At 39.5% G+C, this 15,559-nt stretch overlaps 1 long non-coding RNA gene across 1 annotated transcript in view; it reads left to right on the top strand.

Moving 5' to 3' along the window:
* Nucleotides 1-15,559, top strand: part of LOC135088781 (uncharacterized) — a 92,164-nt gene that overhangs the window by 42,315 nt on the left and 34,290 nt on the right. The window contains exon 2 of the long non-coding RNA XR_010261115.1: nucleotides 13,872-13,997. This is a non-coding gene — a long non-coding RNA (uncharacterized LOC135088781). The remainder of the gene's footprint in view (nucleotides 1-13,871; nucleotides 13,998-15,559) is intronic.

Here is a 15,559-nt window from a genome sequence, read left to right as displayed (position 1 = left end):
AGTAGTAGTAGTAGCAGGGGTAGTAGTAATAGTAGTAGTAGTATTGGTAAAAAGACAACTAATATGATTTTACTCTCTCTCTCTCTCTCTCTCTCTCTCTCTCTCTCTCTCTCTCTCTCTCTCTCTCTCTCTCTCTCTCTCTCTCTCTCTCTCTCTCCTACAAATGTATTTCTAAGGTACTTTCAGGAGCTGCCAGACCTCCTTAGGCGAGTAATGGATCACCACTCCCTGCTTGTTTCCGAACTGCCCTTTGGCTCATAATTCTTCATTCCAGCCTAATCAGAGAGAGAGAGAGAGAGAGAGAGAGAGAGAGAGAGATAGTAATAGTAGTAGTAATAGTAGGAGTAGTAGTAGTAGTAGTAGTGGTAATAGTAGCTTGGCAAGTGCTGATGATGGTGATTGTGACGGTGGTAGTTGTAGTTGTAGTAATAGTAGTAGTAGTAGTTGTTGTTGTTGTTGTTGTTGTTGTTGTTGTTGTTGTTGTTGTTCTCCGTCTCTTATTTTAGTGTAGTTTATTTTATTAAATTCCTCCTTCTCCTCCTCCTCCTCCTCCTCCTCCTCCTCCTCCTCCTCCTCTTCCGTTTCCGCCTCCTTCTCCTCCGTTTCCGCCTCTTCCTCTTCCTTTAACGAAATTTACAGTTTCAGAACAAAAAAGTCCAGGAATCTCGCGGCGCCTCACCAACGCAGAAAACCCTTCCCGCCACCCGATCTCCGCGCTGCCTTATTAGAGCTTGCATGATTAACGTTTGCAGCCTATGTGATAAATTGCCAGAGTTTGAGACCGTAGAAGAGGTAGGAGATTATCATGTTTTTGCATTGGTTGAATTCAGCAAATAGTGTTGTAGTGCCTGGATATATATGTTTAGTCGCGAAAGACACTGTAGACAAGGAGGCGTATGTGTGGTCAGTCTTCAGTCATTTGTCATTAGAATAGGTTAGGTTATATAAATTCAGGGTAACTTTTGGGGGCCGTCGTGGTACAGTGGGCCCGCTTGCGCTTTGGGAGCTGTGGGGTTCTCAGGCGCATGGGTTCGAATCCTGGCCACGGTCGAGGGCATTTCGCGAAGTTAGTACCGCCCTAACTGTGATAAACTGGGGAAACCGGACGTATTCGAAAAGAAAAGTGAACAAGTATTTTTACAGTTGAAATCCGGTCAAAAAACGCTCTTCTCAATCGGGTTATTAGTATTTTGAACTCCCAGGTAGCAAGGTAGAAACATTTAAGCATAAATAAAAAAAATAAAAAAACTGTCCTCATCAATCCCTCAACTATCGTACTTCCCTAGTGGTTAGCATTTCTTTTTCCAGTACTAGTATTAAAGTTGAATATTTCTCTTCCAACCTTATTTTACCGCATACCATAATTATTCCCCCTTGCTTGAGGCTCTTCCTTGACCTTGCATGCTGTCCTTGTGCCTCTAAATCACAATATCTGTAGTGGTAGTATAGACACAGGCAGACTCGTTAGTCCTAATGATAGTGTTGTCTTGTTTATTCGTATCTTTGTATTCCTCCTCCTCCTCCTCCTCCTCCTCCTCTTCTTCTTCTCCTCCTTCTCTTGCACCTCTTTGTTTATTTCCTCACCTTCGTCCATCTTTTTCTCTTTCTCTATTTTTCCGCTTCAGTTTTTCTCCATTACATCTCTTCTCTTCTTTTCAGTCTCAGTCGTTTTCTCTCTCTGAAAATTCCCCAAGTTGAGTTTCTTTCCTTCCTGCCGTCTTGTCTTCCAATTTATATTTTCTTCTTTCATTATGTAATCCTGCTTTTTTTTTTATTTGTTTTGTTTCGTTTCCTTTCCTCTACATTTTAAAATTGTGAGTGTTGTCCTGCTTTTATAATTATTCTCGTTTTTATTTTAGTTTATCTTTTGTCGCTGTTTATGATTTGTTAATTCTTTGTTTTGATGTGATCTATTCTTTTTTTTTCTTTCGTATATTTTTTCTTTCATTTTTCCGTTAACTTTCTTTTTTTTCATTTCTTTTTTTGTCTGTGTCTAATTTCTGAATTTATTTGTCACTTTATCAATGCATTTCATGTGTTTTAACTTCAGCATATATTATTTTCATGTCCGCTTTCAAAATACACCACAACTTTTATTTTTATTTCATTTCCTTCTTTTGCGTGTGTCTGTCTTTTTTTTTTTTTTATTGTATTCTTGGATCTCTTGGATTTTTCAATACACACACACACACACACACACACACACACACACACACACACACACACACACACACACACACACATCTTTATTTTTACTTGTAACTGGAGCGTTTTAACTCATATTTCACGCCTTCTTGCGTCATTCTTGCATTCTATCGTATTGTCTCGAGTGTCTTTCACCTGAGCTGGATATCACACGAACCTTGAGCCGGACGAAGTCGAGTTTCCTGCGTGTGTCGAGGAATTATTGAGTTATTTTGACCCGAGTCTCTTAAACCTTCAGTCACATTACAGAAATTTAACCACCTGTTTGTGTGTTGTAATCCTTTATATTGAGAGCGTAATGTTAATGGCCTGCCGTTATTTATTTGTTATTTATTTGTTAAATTAATTAGCTAATGCCGCCACGTGTTCATACTGCAAATTGCCATTAATTTCACTGATTGGCCGGTTCGTTTTGAACAGTTATCCAATACATTCAGAATCACGCTGTAATTTTATCGCCTTGTTTATTTTTATTCTGTTGACTGAAGTTGAAAAATTACTCAATATCACTGATTGACTTGAAAATCAAATGTCAGGAATGCATTTATCCGCAGTTCACCTGACACTGCGACATGTTGTCTGTTCCGGTGAGTCAATTGTTGTGTTGCTTCTTTGTTAATTTTCAGAGCACTAGCTAGAAGAAAATATTTGCATGATTCATGAAACAGAAAGAATTGAAGTTAATTTTGTCTTTTCTTGGCTCTGGAAGTATTCAAGAGCCTGCAGTACAAAGATAAGTGTCTGAGAAATTCCAAGCAATTATGGGAAAATGTTTACCAGTTGAAAGGGGTGAGTCACAAGCAGTTTATCATTATGATTCACTTCCTTAGTCACTCTGCCGGCGCGATGCATACTCTTGACCCATTCGCTGCTACAGAACAAGTCCAAATTTCACAAGATAACCTAATAGATAAGGTGATGTTATTGTTGTGTATCATAGTGAAGTAGTAAGTCCAGAATTCAAAAATTATTTACTCCCTCACCACGTCAATTTTCAAAGGCCACAGAGATGATTAGCAGTGTTCCCAAGACTGTTTCTCTTGTTAATAATGTAGAAATCCTGTTACTCTGTCAATGGAACCGTAAAAACATCCTTATAGACTCACGGCACTTCAGCTAGAGCCTCTTGAAAATAGTGGAGGTACGGCGCAGAAGTGTTTTAGAATATGGTCCTACATCAAAGTCACAAAGCATGTACGAGTTTGGGGACTGAGATGGAGAGGAGATAGAGGTGGTTTGGGCGTATCTAGAGGAGAGACGAGAAGTATGTGAGGGATGCTCGAGATGGAGAGGCAGGAGAGTGGAAGGTTACTAAGGAAAGTTTTATGGATACAGTGAAATAAGACGAGGAGAAAGAGAGGAAGATCTAAGGAAAGTTTGAGAGATGCAGTGTGACAGAAAAGCGCGCTGAAGGCTGACTCTCCTTGGCTACACCTAAGAGAAACAGCCGAACAAAAAAATAAATAAATAAATAAAAAGATAAAAGTAACAATATATTATTTCAACGCATCAATTATGAAAAAAAAACAGCTTCAAACTTAACACAATCTTATTACGGTGAGTTTCAGAATAAGATGAAGTGTATGCCATTGTACTGAGAGTCTTACATTCTTGGTGATGAATATTGCTACTCCCGATGTGTTTCCTCCAAAGGATGCCAAGTAAACATTTATAAACATCAGTAAAGGTATTCTGCGTATTGTGGTCTGTTACGGGAAGTGGTGTTTGTATAATTGTGCTTGTTTATGAGATTTGCATTTCATCCATATTCATTTTGTACTAGGCAGTTATGTAGTGTAATAGTCTGAGAGAGAGAGAGAGAGAGAGAGAGAGAGAGAGAGAGAGAGGAGAGAGGGAGAGAGAGAGAGAGAGAGAGAGAGAGAGAAAGCGCTCTGGTTTTCCTGTACTTATGTAGCATGTGTGTGTATGTTAGAATGTATCTGTGCAGGTGTCCTTCGTCACATTCCCTCCAGGTAAAGGCGAAGGTTCGTCCCACGCACGGCACTGGAATGACTATTAAAATGTTACATCTATTTAAAATCCCGAAGCTTATATCGTAAAAGGATCACGATGAAATGTACCGAGCGTTGTGTGCAAGTACTCCCGTAATGGAGAGAGAGAGAGAGAGAGAGGAGAGAGAGAGAGAGAGAGAGAGAGAGAGGAGAGAGAGGAAGAGAGAGAGAGAGAGAGAGAGAGAGAGAGAGAGAGAGAGAGAGAGAGATATTCGTAAATCTCAGTTAGCTAAATAGAGATAGGAAGGTTTGCATGAGTTTTCCCGTCTCTTGCTTGTTTTGTGTTGATAATGATGATTGCTGACCTGTGACACTGCAGCAACGTGGCGCAGTGCAGTTATTATACACGCCCCATTAAGACGTGGAGAAACTGGAAATAGCATTGATGTGAACTTGACTTTTACATCTTCGTGGTTTATGGCGAGAGTGACACAACTACCGGTAGATCAAACTTAAGCAAACCAAACGCTCAGTTCAAGGAGCCTCAAAGGAATACACATTTAAAGAGATTGAAATAAACGTGTATATGTAATTGTCACACCTCTGTCTAGCCTTTTGATAATAATGGAAGGTTACTAACTTGTAAATGACACAAGAACTATTGAAGCTTTAGTTATTTCAAGGAACCAGTAACACGTATTTAAATATTAACTTGGCCAATAATTCTTCTTATATAAAGTACAGGAAATATATGGCTATGAAAAGACACGTGTAAACCATATGTACGTAAGCCATAACGATTGTTGTATAAACTAGATAAAACACAAAACTTTCTAGAAAAAAAAAATATAATCAATTTGTAATATTAAATGAACTTCATAAAACACATTAAATTTATAAAATACACAAGATCTTTACACAGAACACTCAATTTACGAATAAACTTCCCCACTGATTCACCTTATTCTTAGTACGTACGTTAGACGCCTATATACCTTCAGATTTTTTTTCGTTGTATCTCATAGAGCCGTGTGTTGAGTTTTTATGATTGTAATGATAGCTTAACAAGGATTCTGCGTCGTAAATAGGAAAACATTCTCATGAAAACCTATTGATGATCTCTTTAGCCTTTGAAAAACTGTCGTGATAAGGCGAAACTTTAAAGAAAACAGTCACGTGACCCGACAAAATACAAAAGTACTTCACAAAATAACTAAATACACGTGAATACTCCCCACCCTTAAATTTTTTATTACCGCTCCTGACTCTGGGGACCGGCACCTCAGTAGGCCTTTTTTTTATTTATTTTTGTTTTGTTTTTTGCATAAATTTTGTTTCCCTTGGTCCTACATTATAAAAAATAACAAATAAATAACCACCCTCCCTGATCCATTGGTGCGTATGAAGATCAGGAGTCACAAGGTACAAAAAAGACAGGAAATGAACAGTAAGCCACCAATCAACGCCTCACACCACACACTGCTATTTGCACCTCTTCAATTATTCACCCGCATGCGAGTTTCAAAGGTTTCGCGGGATTCTAATGAAGCAAGTGAACCAAGAGGTCGTGAATGATCGACTAATGAGGCAAACCAACCTGCCTCAATTCTTTCTTTGGTCATCTCCTCGTCTGCCTCGTCCATCCCGGTCTGGCGGCGATGGATGCAACAATAGGTAAAAACAGAAATGCAAATCTTCACGAAAACCAGGGAAGAGAGAGCGGTAGAGGAATAAAGGAATGAGGAACAAGGCGAGGAGGGACTAAACGAGTAAGAAGAAAATTGGTTTGACAAGATACGCTAAATGAATGACATTAGAAAATTGAAGAGATAGGATAAGAGGGAGAAGAGGATAAAAGAGAAAAGAGGTGAAAGAAGAGAAAGAGCGAGAGGTGTAAAAATAGTGTCTTGAATGAGGAACAGAGCGAGGAGGGAATAAACGAGGAAGAAGAGAAGTGGTTTGACAAGATGCACCAAAAGAATAAAATTAGAAATGAAGAGAGATAAGATAAAAGGGAGGAGAGGCGAAAGACGAGAAAAAGAAAAAAAAAAGAAGTGAATTGAATTGAAGGAAGGAACGGAGTACAAACAGAACAGAGGGGGAAATGGAAACAGGAAGCGGAAGACGAGGAAAAGGAAGATAAAATGGAAGTCTTAAGAATATAAGAAGACAGAGGAAGAAGAATAGTGATAGATAAAAGTTAAGGCGAGTTGCTGAAGGTTTTAGAGGAAGAAGTCTGTCTTAAGAATGTGATGAAAAGTGAGCTTAAAACGCACTCCATTGAATAAAAATGCGTGTGAGAGTTGAAGGAACCACAGAGAGAAAGAGGGAGAGAGAGAGAGAGAGAGAGGGAGAGGGAGAGTTGTGCTTAAAGGCCTAGTGGAGATAATATCGTGGGTAATAAAGATAATGTTAGGAGCAAAAGAGGAAAGGTTTTACGGAAAAAATACTCCTCACTAAAGTTCTCTACTGTGTGTCTTTACTTTACAATTTTTCTCTTCTTTTTCTTACATTTTTGCTTCCTGTCTTCAAAAGCACCATTCCGACCCCGGCCTTCTCCATTTAAGTGACCATTAACACCACGAAAAGCTCACACACACACACACACACACACACACACACACACACACACACACACACACACACACACACACACACACACACACACACACACACACACACACAACCTCTTTAGTTTTTTCAATTTGGCTCTTGAAATTTTAACACATAATGGGTTCTTTTCACGTGAGAGAGAGAGAGAGAGAGAGAGAGAGAGAGAGAGAGAGAGAGAGAGAGAGAGAGAGAGAGAGAGAGAGAGAGAGAGAGAGAGAACACACAGACATAGGATAACAGACAAGCAGAGAGGCAGACAGACAGCCAGATGAGAGCGTTACCAAAAAAAATAAAAAATAGTATAATTTGGAAGAGATAATGAGGAAAAAGAATGATAAATAAATAAAAGGAACAGACAAGCTGGCAATTCAATATGAACTTAAAACTCGTGTCTTAAAGATCGAGGGGGAGGAAATAGAAAGAGAAGGACGAAAAGGAGGAGAAAGAGGAGGAGGTGTAGGAGGGAGCAGGTGTCAGATTAAGTAAAGATTAAAAGAAGAAGAAAAAAATAGAGATGTAGGAGGACGAGGAGGAGGAACAGTGGGTGGAGGTGGGAAGGTTTAAGTCACTCTCAAGATCCACGCCACGTCACGAGGGAGAAAATCGTTAGGGGCAAGAAAGAGCTGGTTAATGAAGGCTTCTCGTTTGTTCTTATTGTAAATGGTTCAAGTGAAACAAAGGCGTATTGACTGACTTGTGTATATTCTCTCTCTCTCTCTCTCTCTCTCTCTCTCTCTCTCTCTCTCTCTCTCTCTCTCTCTCTCTCTCTCTCTCTCTCTCTCTCTCTCTCTCTCTCTCTCTCTCTCTCTCTCTCTCTCTCTCTCTGGATATCTTTCTTCAAAAATTTTCAACGTGAATTATCTTTTTTTCTCGTTTTCCTCCTTTTTTCGTCCTTGTCCTTTTCTCCTTACTTTTCTCCTCCTCCTCCTCCTCCTCCTCCTCCTCCTCCTCCTCCTCCTCCTCCTCCTCCTCCTCCTCCTCCTCCTCCTCCTCCTCCTCCTCCTCCTCCTCCTCCTCTCGGTGCTTTCCTCATTACCACATCTTCCTCTTCGTTATTCTTGTTAATTGCTGTCCTCATGTTTCCTGGTCTAAAAGATGGTTCTTATTTTTTTTTTTTTTTTTTTTTTTGAGCACCGTGACATTGTATACTTGTTGTTGTTGTTGTTGTTAGTGGTGGTGGTGGTGGTGGTTATTATTGTTGTTGTTGATGTTGTTGTTGTTCTACTTCTTCCTCTTTTGCTTCTCATTATTGTTGTTGTTGTTGTTGTTGTTGTAATAAAGTGTAGTAGTAGTAGTAGTAGTAGTAGTAGACTAGTAGTAATAGTAGTAGTAGTTCTTGCATTTTAAGTTACATTTCTACTAAAATATATTAATGTGAGAGAGAGAGAGAGAGAGAGAGAGAGAGAGAGAGAGAGAGAGAGAGAGAGAGAGAGAGAGATCCCTGAGCACCTACAGAGCAGCATGCAGGATTAACAAGGTCTTCTCTTATATTTCACTCTCACAAAAAAACTTTCTACTGCACCATGAAAACTGAATAAATAATAAAAAAAAATTAGTAAGTATCCATGGCGTGTCTCTGTCTGTGTCTGTCTGTCCGTGTGTCTGCGTCGACCTCATTATAAGCTTGACTTTTATGATTTATATGAAAAGGAGGCCTGGAGTGTGGAGTCCCATTCTAATTGTTCTCTTAACGTTTTGTTCTCCAGAGTAACACAGAAAAGTTTAAAATTCAACCGTATACAGTTCTACATGTGTATTATTATTATTTTTTTTATTTTTTTTTTTTTTAGCTTTTTCTCATTCTTGTGTTTTTTTTCGTCTGTATTTTGCTCTGTATTATTCGTGTCTATCTCACTTCCTCTTCCTTGTTCTTAATCTCTCTCTCTCTCTCTCTCTCTCTCTCTCTCTCTCTCTCTCTCTCTCTCTCTCTCTCTCTCTCTCTCTCTCTCTCTCTCTCTCTCTCTCTCTCTCTCTCTCTCTCTCTCTCTCTCTCTCTCTCTCTCTCTCTCTCTCTCTCTCTCTCTCTCTCTCGCTCTCCGTTTCCCTCGTTCCTGCATCCCCCACTCGAGCTAAGCATCACAAAAGTTACCGGATCGAGACGAAGGCTGCATCGCTTCCTTCCCGAACCCTCCGCTGGAGACGTTAATTAAGCGAGGCAAGATTCCCCACGGTAGAGGGAAGTGGCCCTTGAAGATACCTCGGTGGCAGCCTGTTCCTCGCTTCGCCTTAAGCTGAAGAATCATGAGGGTGAATATTGTGTGTATATCTTGCGCTTGGTGAAATTGGCTGGGTAGAGAAGGAGGAGGAGGAGGAGGAGGAGGAGGAGAAGGAGGAGGAGGAGGAGATGTTGGATTTCAGTGCATCATTGACGTCCTCCTCCTCCTCTTCCTCCTCCTCCTCCTCCTCATCCTCCTCCTCCTCCTCCTCCTCCTCCTCCTCCTCCTCCTCCTCCTCCTCCTCCTCCTCCTCCTCCTCCTTCCTGCATCTTCCTAGTTTCCCATGTCTCTTATCTTCGTCTCCCCCGCCTGCTTGTCTCCTGCCCGTCCAGTTGTTTGTTTGCTTGTTTACTCCTTGGATGTGCCTTGTGTGTGTCTATCTACTCCTGTCTTCTCCTCCTCCTGTTTTTGTGGCTTTTTTATGTCTTTTATTTGTTTTTTTGTCTTTTCTTTCTCTTCTTTCTCTTTGTATTTTTTGTTTCTTTCTTTTCCTCTCGTTGTCTGTTTTCATTATTGTTCATTTGTTCTTTTTATCCTTTTTTTTCCCTTTTCAGTATTCTTAGTTTTTTTTTTTATTACTCTTCCTTATTCTTTGTCTCTATCTCTTTTCCTCTTTCGTATTCTTCCATCCTTCCTTCTTCCCACTCTTTCTAATTCTTCGTTTATATTCTTTTCAGATCCCTTGCTTCTCATCTTCATTCCGCGAAGTTTTCCTCCTCCTCCTCCTCCTCCTCCTCCTCCTCCTCCTCCTCCTCCTTCTCCTCCTCCTCCTCCTCCTCCTCCTCCTCCTCCTCCTCTTTATTGCTCGTATGTTACTGTTTTCTCTCACCTTTTGCTCTCCCTTTTCTCTTCCTGTATTCTTAGTTCTTTTATTTATTCTTGTTTCTATGTCTTTTTTTTTTCCTTTTCGTTTAGTTATATTCCTGTAATCGTTCTTATCTATTCTGCGAAGTTCTTTTCCTCCTCCTCCTCCTCCTCCTCCTCCTCCTCCTCCTCCTCTCCTTTATGGTTTGTATGTAATTGTTCTTTTCCTTATTTTCTCTCCCCCTTTTTCTCTTCTTTTCTTCCTAACTCATCATATTCCTTTTCCCTATTCATTCTACGTGTCCTCCTCCTCCTCCTCCTCCTCTTCCTCCTCCTCCTCCTCCTCCTGCTCCTCCTCCTCCTCCTCCTCCTCCTCCTCCTCCTCCTCCTCCTCCTCCTCCTCCTCCTCCTCCTCCTCCTCCTCTTCGTAAGTAGCGAGGCTTATAAGGTTGCCAGACTCGAGACAAAAGCCTAAGGGAGACTGGAATAAGGATTTAGAGATTGTGTAGAGAAGGAGTGCAGGAAAGGGAAGAGTGCCTCGCTTTGGCTCCCTTTACTGTGGCTTTGTGGCACCTCGAGGCACTCCCAGGCACTCCCCGGCACGCCCCGCCACTGTGTTTGTGTGTGTGTGTGTGTTTGGATGCTTTTCTCGTTTCTGTTATTGCGTCCTGGAGGAAAACTCTGACCTTTGCTGTTTTTTTTTCTTTTCTTTTTTGTGTGTGTGTGGTTTTCGTGTTTATTTTTTTTTTTTTTGGGTTTTGTTCGTTTTTTTTTTTTTTAGGGATTATTTTTTGTGTATTTTTTTATTTTTAGTGTTGTTTTTCCCTTTTTTCTTTTGTTTCTTTCATTTCCGCTTGTTTTTTTTTCGTGTCTTTTATTTTTCTCTGTTTTCTTTTTCTTTGTCTCATTTCCCCTTGTTTTTTCTTTAGTGTGTCTTGTTTTTCTTTGTTTTTTTTTCCCTTGTGTCTTTCATTTTCCCTTTTTTCCTTGTGTCTTATTTTTCATTGTCTTCTTTTTTTCCGTGCGTCTCATTTTCCCTTGTTTTCCTTCTCCTTGTCTTTTATCTTCCATTTTCCTGTGTCCCATTTTTCCTTATTTTTGTTTTCCATGTGTCTCATTTTTCCTCGTTTTCTTTTCCCAGGTGTCTTTCGTTTTCCTTTTTTTTTTTCTTTTTTTTTTTACTTTCCTTTTTCCCGTTTCCTTTTATGTTCTTAGTTTTGTTTATTGCGTCCTAGAGGAAATTTCAGGTTTTTTCCTCTTTTTCACTGTTTACTTTTCTGTCCTTCATTTTCCTTTGCTTCTTCCTATTTTTTTTTCCTTTAAGTTTTCATTTTTCCCTGTTTTATCTCTTCAAATGTCTCTTATTTTATCTGCTTCCTCGATTTTCCTTTTTTTCTTTGTTCTTTTCTTTCCCTATTGCATGTTGTGATTATTTTATTTTCCTTTGTTCTACTGTCTTTTATCAGGAACATTCTTAACTCTTTCATTCCTTTTTATTTTAATTTCTCTTTTTTTTTTCTTTTTATAATATTCTTGATTATATTGCTTTGTCATTTCCTTTTTTTTTTTTTTTTTTTTTTTAGCTAATATTCATCTGATTTTTTTTTTCTTTTCCCGTCCTTATTTATATATTCATTTTCATTATCAATAGCAACAAAGACAGGTAAGTGTGTAAATGAATGGAGGCAGAAATCATACGAAAGCTATTGACAAAAGTAGAACATAAATAAATAACATGCTTTTGTTTTCGTTCATTATTTGTGTCAGTGTATTGAGTGCTCAGCTTACAAACGTTTAACAGGTCAGTAATATTTTCCCATGTATATTTTTCCCACGTATTTTTTCCCCTCATTTTTTTTCCAGATCAGTTTCTTTTTTTTCCAACATTTTCCTATAATAATTTTCCATTTATTTTCTCCCTGTTATTTTTGTCCCTCGTTGCAAAAGTTTCCTTAAGAGTGAAAGCGATTTGCGTCCTTTTAAAGTGTCGAGATGTTTTTGCAGACTTGATTTAAAACCTATAATAAAGTTGACATTTTCTGATACTCTACGTTTATCCCTCATTTACCTCTTCATCTCTCTCTCTCTCTCTCCCTCTTTCTTTCTCCTCCATTCGCTGCCTGTCCGCACCTTCTTCCAACAATATGTTCTCTCTTTTATTTTTATTCTTTATCTCTCTTCATATATCTTCCACTTCCTTATATTACTTCTTTATTTCCTCGCTCTTTCCTTCCTTCTTCGTTTCCTCAATGCTTCGAATCACTTTCTTTCACTTTATTTTTTCTTTTCTTGTCATTCATTTATTTTATTCCATTCACTTTTATTTTCTCCTTTTTATCCTGTCCTTATATTTTTGTTCCATTTTTTTCTTTTTCTTTCCCTTCCTATCCCTTTCTTGTCCTCTCCACGCGCTTATGCCTCTTTTTTCCTTCTTTTCTTCCCATCTTTCCCTTCCCTTCCTTTCCCTTCTCTTCCTGTATACCCCCGTTACCTTCCTGTTCTTGTCCTCCACTTCTTTTAACTTTTTTTCATTCTCTTTCAATCTCTTTCCTTGCTTTTACTCATTCTAAATTTTATCTACATCTGTTGTTTCAGTATTTTATGGCTTAGCACCTCCCCCTCTTTTTTTTTTGGGGGGTGGGAGGGGCGGGGGGGCGCGTGAGTAGATGGTTTTTACGTTACGAGGAAAATAGGGTGCCGTCACTCAGCAGATGAGTTTGATTCTGGAAAAGAAATGACTTTCCTTATGATGGATTACGGGTTTTTTTTTTTTTTCTTCCTTTCTTCTTGTGGTCAGTATTTTATAGAAGAAGAACGTTTGAACGATTACTCATGAATAATTGAGTCCAGTGATGAATGGACGTCGCCACTTGCACCATAAATTACTGGGCTTTACTTGAAATACCTGTGGTGCGTAGAACACGTACTGCGTAAGAGTCAAAAAGGTAAATCTTCCAGTGTACGCCTTTACTGCATCTAAGATTTACTGCAGCAAAAAAGGAAAAAAATATTCTCCATTTGCCGTATAATTTCCCCGACATTAGTATTTCCCTTATATGATATTTCCTTTCCAACCTCCCAATATTTTTTTCTTTCCTATCTGATAATTCTTCCCTTCCCCTTACCTATTTACCTTTGCTTTACAATATTCCTCCAAAAATTACTACTATTTGATTTATGATGTTTTCCTCAAGATTGTTTCCTCATACTATATAATGTTTCTCCAAAAAAAATTTCCCTTTGTTGTATGACATTTCCCTCCAAGAAGCTATTCTCAGATTTCATATAATATTTCACCTCAAAATCTTTATCCTTGCTTATTTTATGTTATGATAGGTTAGGTGCAGTTATGTTAGGGCACGTTCATGTTGGGCTAGGTAAAGTAAGGTAATATCAGGTTATATTATGTTTGGTTAATTTTTGCTGAGTGTATTATAGATGATAGGTTAGGTGGTGCTGTGATAGGGTATGTTAGGTTAGTATGTTAAGTTAGGTTTGCTTTGGTTTGGTAAAGTAAGACTAGGTAAGACGAAGGTTTATCATGCGATTTTACTTTTCATTAGGTTACACTAGATTAGCTTTTGTTAATAAGTTATGTTAGGTTTGGTGAAGTGAAGTACTCAAGGTGTTTCATTAGAGGGGTTCACGTGCTTCGTAACACTTTTAGAAGCTTCACAATCTTGACTCAGGCATGACAGAGGTCCAGACTTTTCAGGCATCCATTACAATATTTTCATCCTCTTGTAACTCAAACAAGTTAAGTGCAACGTCTTAAAAAGTCTCGTATTTCAGAGTGTTGGGTATTCTTTCGTCTTCTGTACTCTTTATTTGACACATGACACGTATTAGTGAGGCACAAACAAGCAGGAGGCTTCTTGACACCCACACACACAAATGAACACTTGAAACCTTAAGAAAAACCCACGTTGCAAGGTATAGTTATTTAGGTCACAGGAGAGGCGACACGTGAAGCATCTGAGGTACGAAAACAGCAATCTTTCCAGTAACTTTATTTTAGCAACTTCAAAAATCCCTAAATTGCTCATGTCTTAACACGTCTCCTTTTACCTTCACTTCACAGGCGAGATGATACGTGAAACACCAAACGGAACATCACCAGGCGCCACAGCACGCACCAGTGAGGTCTGAAGGGGTTACTGTGTCCTCGTGGGAGCAGCCAAGTCCCCCAAGTGTTGGAGGAGTTAAGGTAATCCGGGGCAGCTTTACGAAGAGTTTATGGCGGGAACTGCGTGAGGTGAGTGCCTGGGATGGGTGCCCTGATAGCGGCGAGGAGGGGAGGGTGCGGGGAGGTAGTGAGGTGAGATAAGAGTCACTTCATCCTCTCCATACGGTCCTCTTAGCCTCACCCATTGACCCCGAGATAGTGAAATGTGTGTTGCCGCCCACGTAGAGTGTTTGCGTCCTGTGCGTATTGCGGGTTTGAAATATAACTACACTGATTTATTGATAGACAGATAGCTGAAGGTTTTTACGGTCTTGTTAACTGGATAGATGCACAGATTGGATTCAGACAGGCAGAATGATATATTGATAGATAGCGAGGTGTGTTTTTTTAAATACTGGTGGAGTGTTTGTTTTTATTTCGTATCTTTGCGTAAAAAAGCTGTTTCTCCGCTTGATATACGTGTGTATTTTCATTTATTTACTTTTTTCACGCACCGAATGGAGACAGGAATATATATAGTGCTTCTTTTTACTAATCTGGCAGTACTGTAGGCACATTCACGTATCCAACCATTTCATAACCATCCACATCACAGTGTATGTATCTTAATCCTTTCACTACCAGACAAATTATCTTCTTTAATACCTGTAAGTTTTTACGTACTATTTTTGTGTAGAGTATTTTGTGTAGAGTAAAAAGACAAAGTTATCTTCTGTTTTGCACTCTTTTCTCCCCTATGTCTCCATACAAACAGTTTTTTACGCTGCTAGGAGGGATAAGGAAAGATGACCATAACAGCAAAAGGGTTAATTAAATCATACTTCTCTGTAAATCCCATTCATTTAATCTCCTCCCACGAAGATTACTGAAAAATTGTACACATAACAAATCCAATCAAAGTGACGCAACTTAACCTCACTGATTCATATTGGAACATTATTACGAGGAAAATCTTGTGGGTGGAATATTCTCGCGGGAAACACACCCGCATAATGCTGCAATTACCGTCACTTTTGCGCACCACTGGGACGAAACGAGTGGATGAAAAGGAAATATTGTCATAGACGCTCATCTCATCTGGCGGCCGATCACACTCCCCCACCCACGGGACTCGTAAGCGTAATTTCCCCGCTCATTAGGGTTCCCAGTAATTACTTCTGGCCTGTGTTTAGCTGTCGTATATAACGATGACGAAGAGCCGACGCGAGAGCCTTCCTACCTTCATGTGCTGCTCCTTAAATCACCTTCGTTACTTCCTCTCCTCCTCCTCCTCCTCCTCAGCATCATCATCATCATCATCATCATCATCTTTATCATAATCATCATCGTTATTATCATCATCAGCATCATTATCATCATCAGCATCATCATTATCATCATCAGCATCATCATTATCATCATCAGCATCATTATTATCATCAGCATCATCATTATCATCATCTTGCTCCTCCTCCTCCTTCTTCTTCTTCTCCTTCTCCTTCTCCTTCTCCTTCTCCTTCTCCTTCTCCTTCTCCTTCTCCTCCTCCTCCTCCTCCTCCTCCTCCTCCTCCTCCTCCTCCTCCTCCTCCTCCTCCTCCTCCTCC

Source organism: Scylla paramamosain, chromosome 31, assembly GCF_035594125.1.
Source record: "Scylla paramamosain isolate STU-SP2022 chromosome 31, ASM3559412v1, whole genome shotgun sequence".
Lineage (NCBI taxonomy): Eukaryota > Metazoa > Arthropoda > Malacostraca > Decapoda > Portunidae > Scylla > Scylla paramamosain.
Note: the sequence above shows the minus strand (reverse complement) of the source record. Positions and strands in the feature narration are given on the sequence as shown.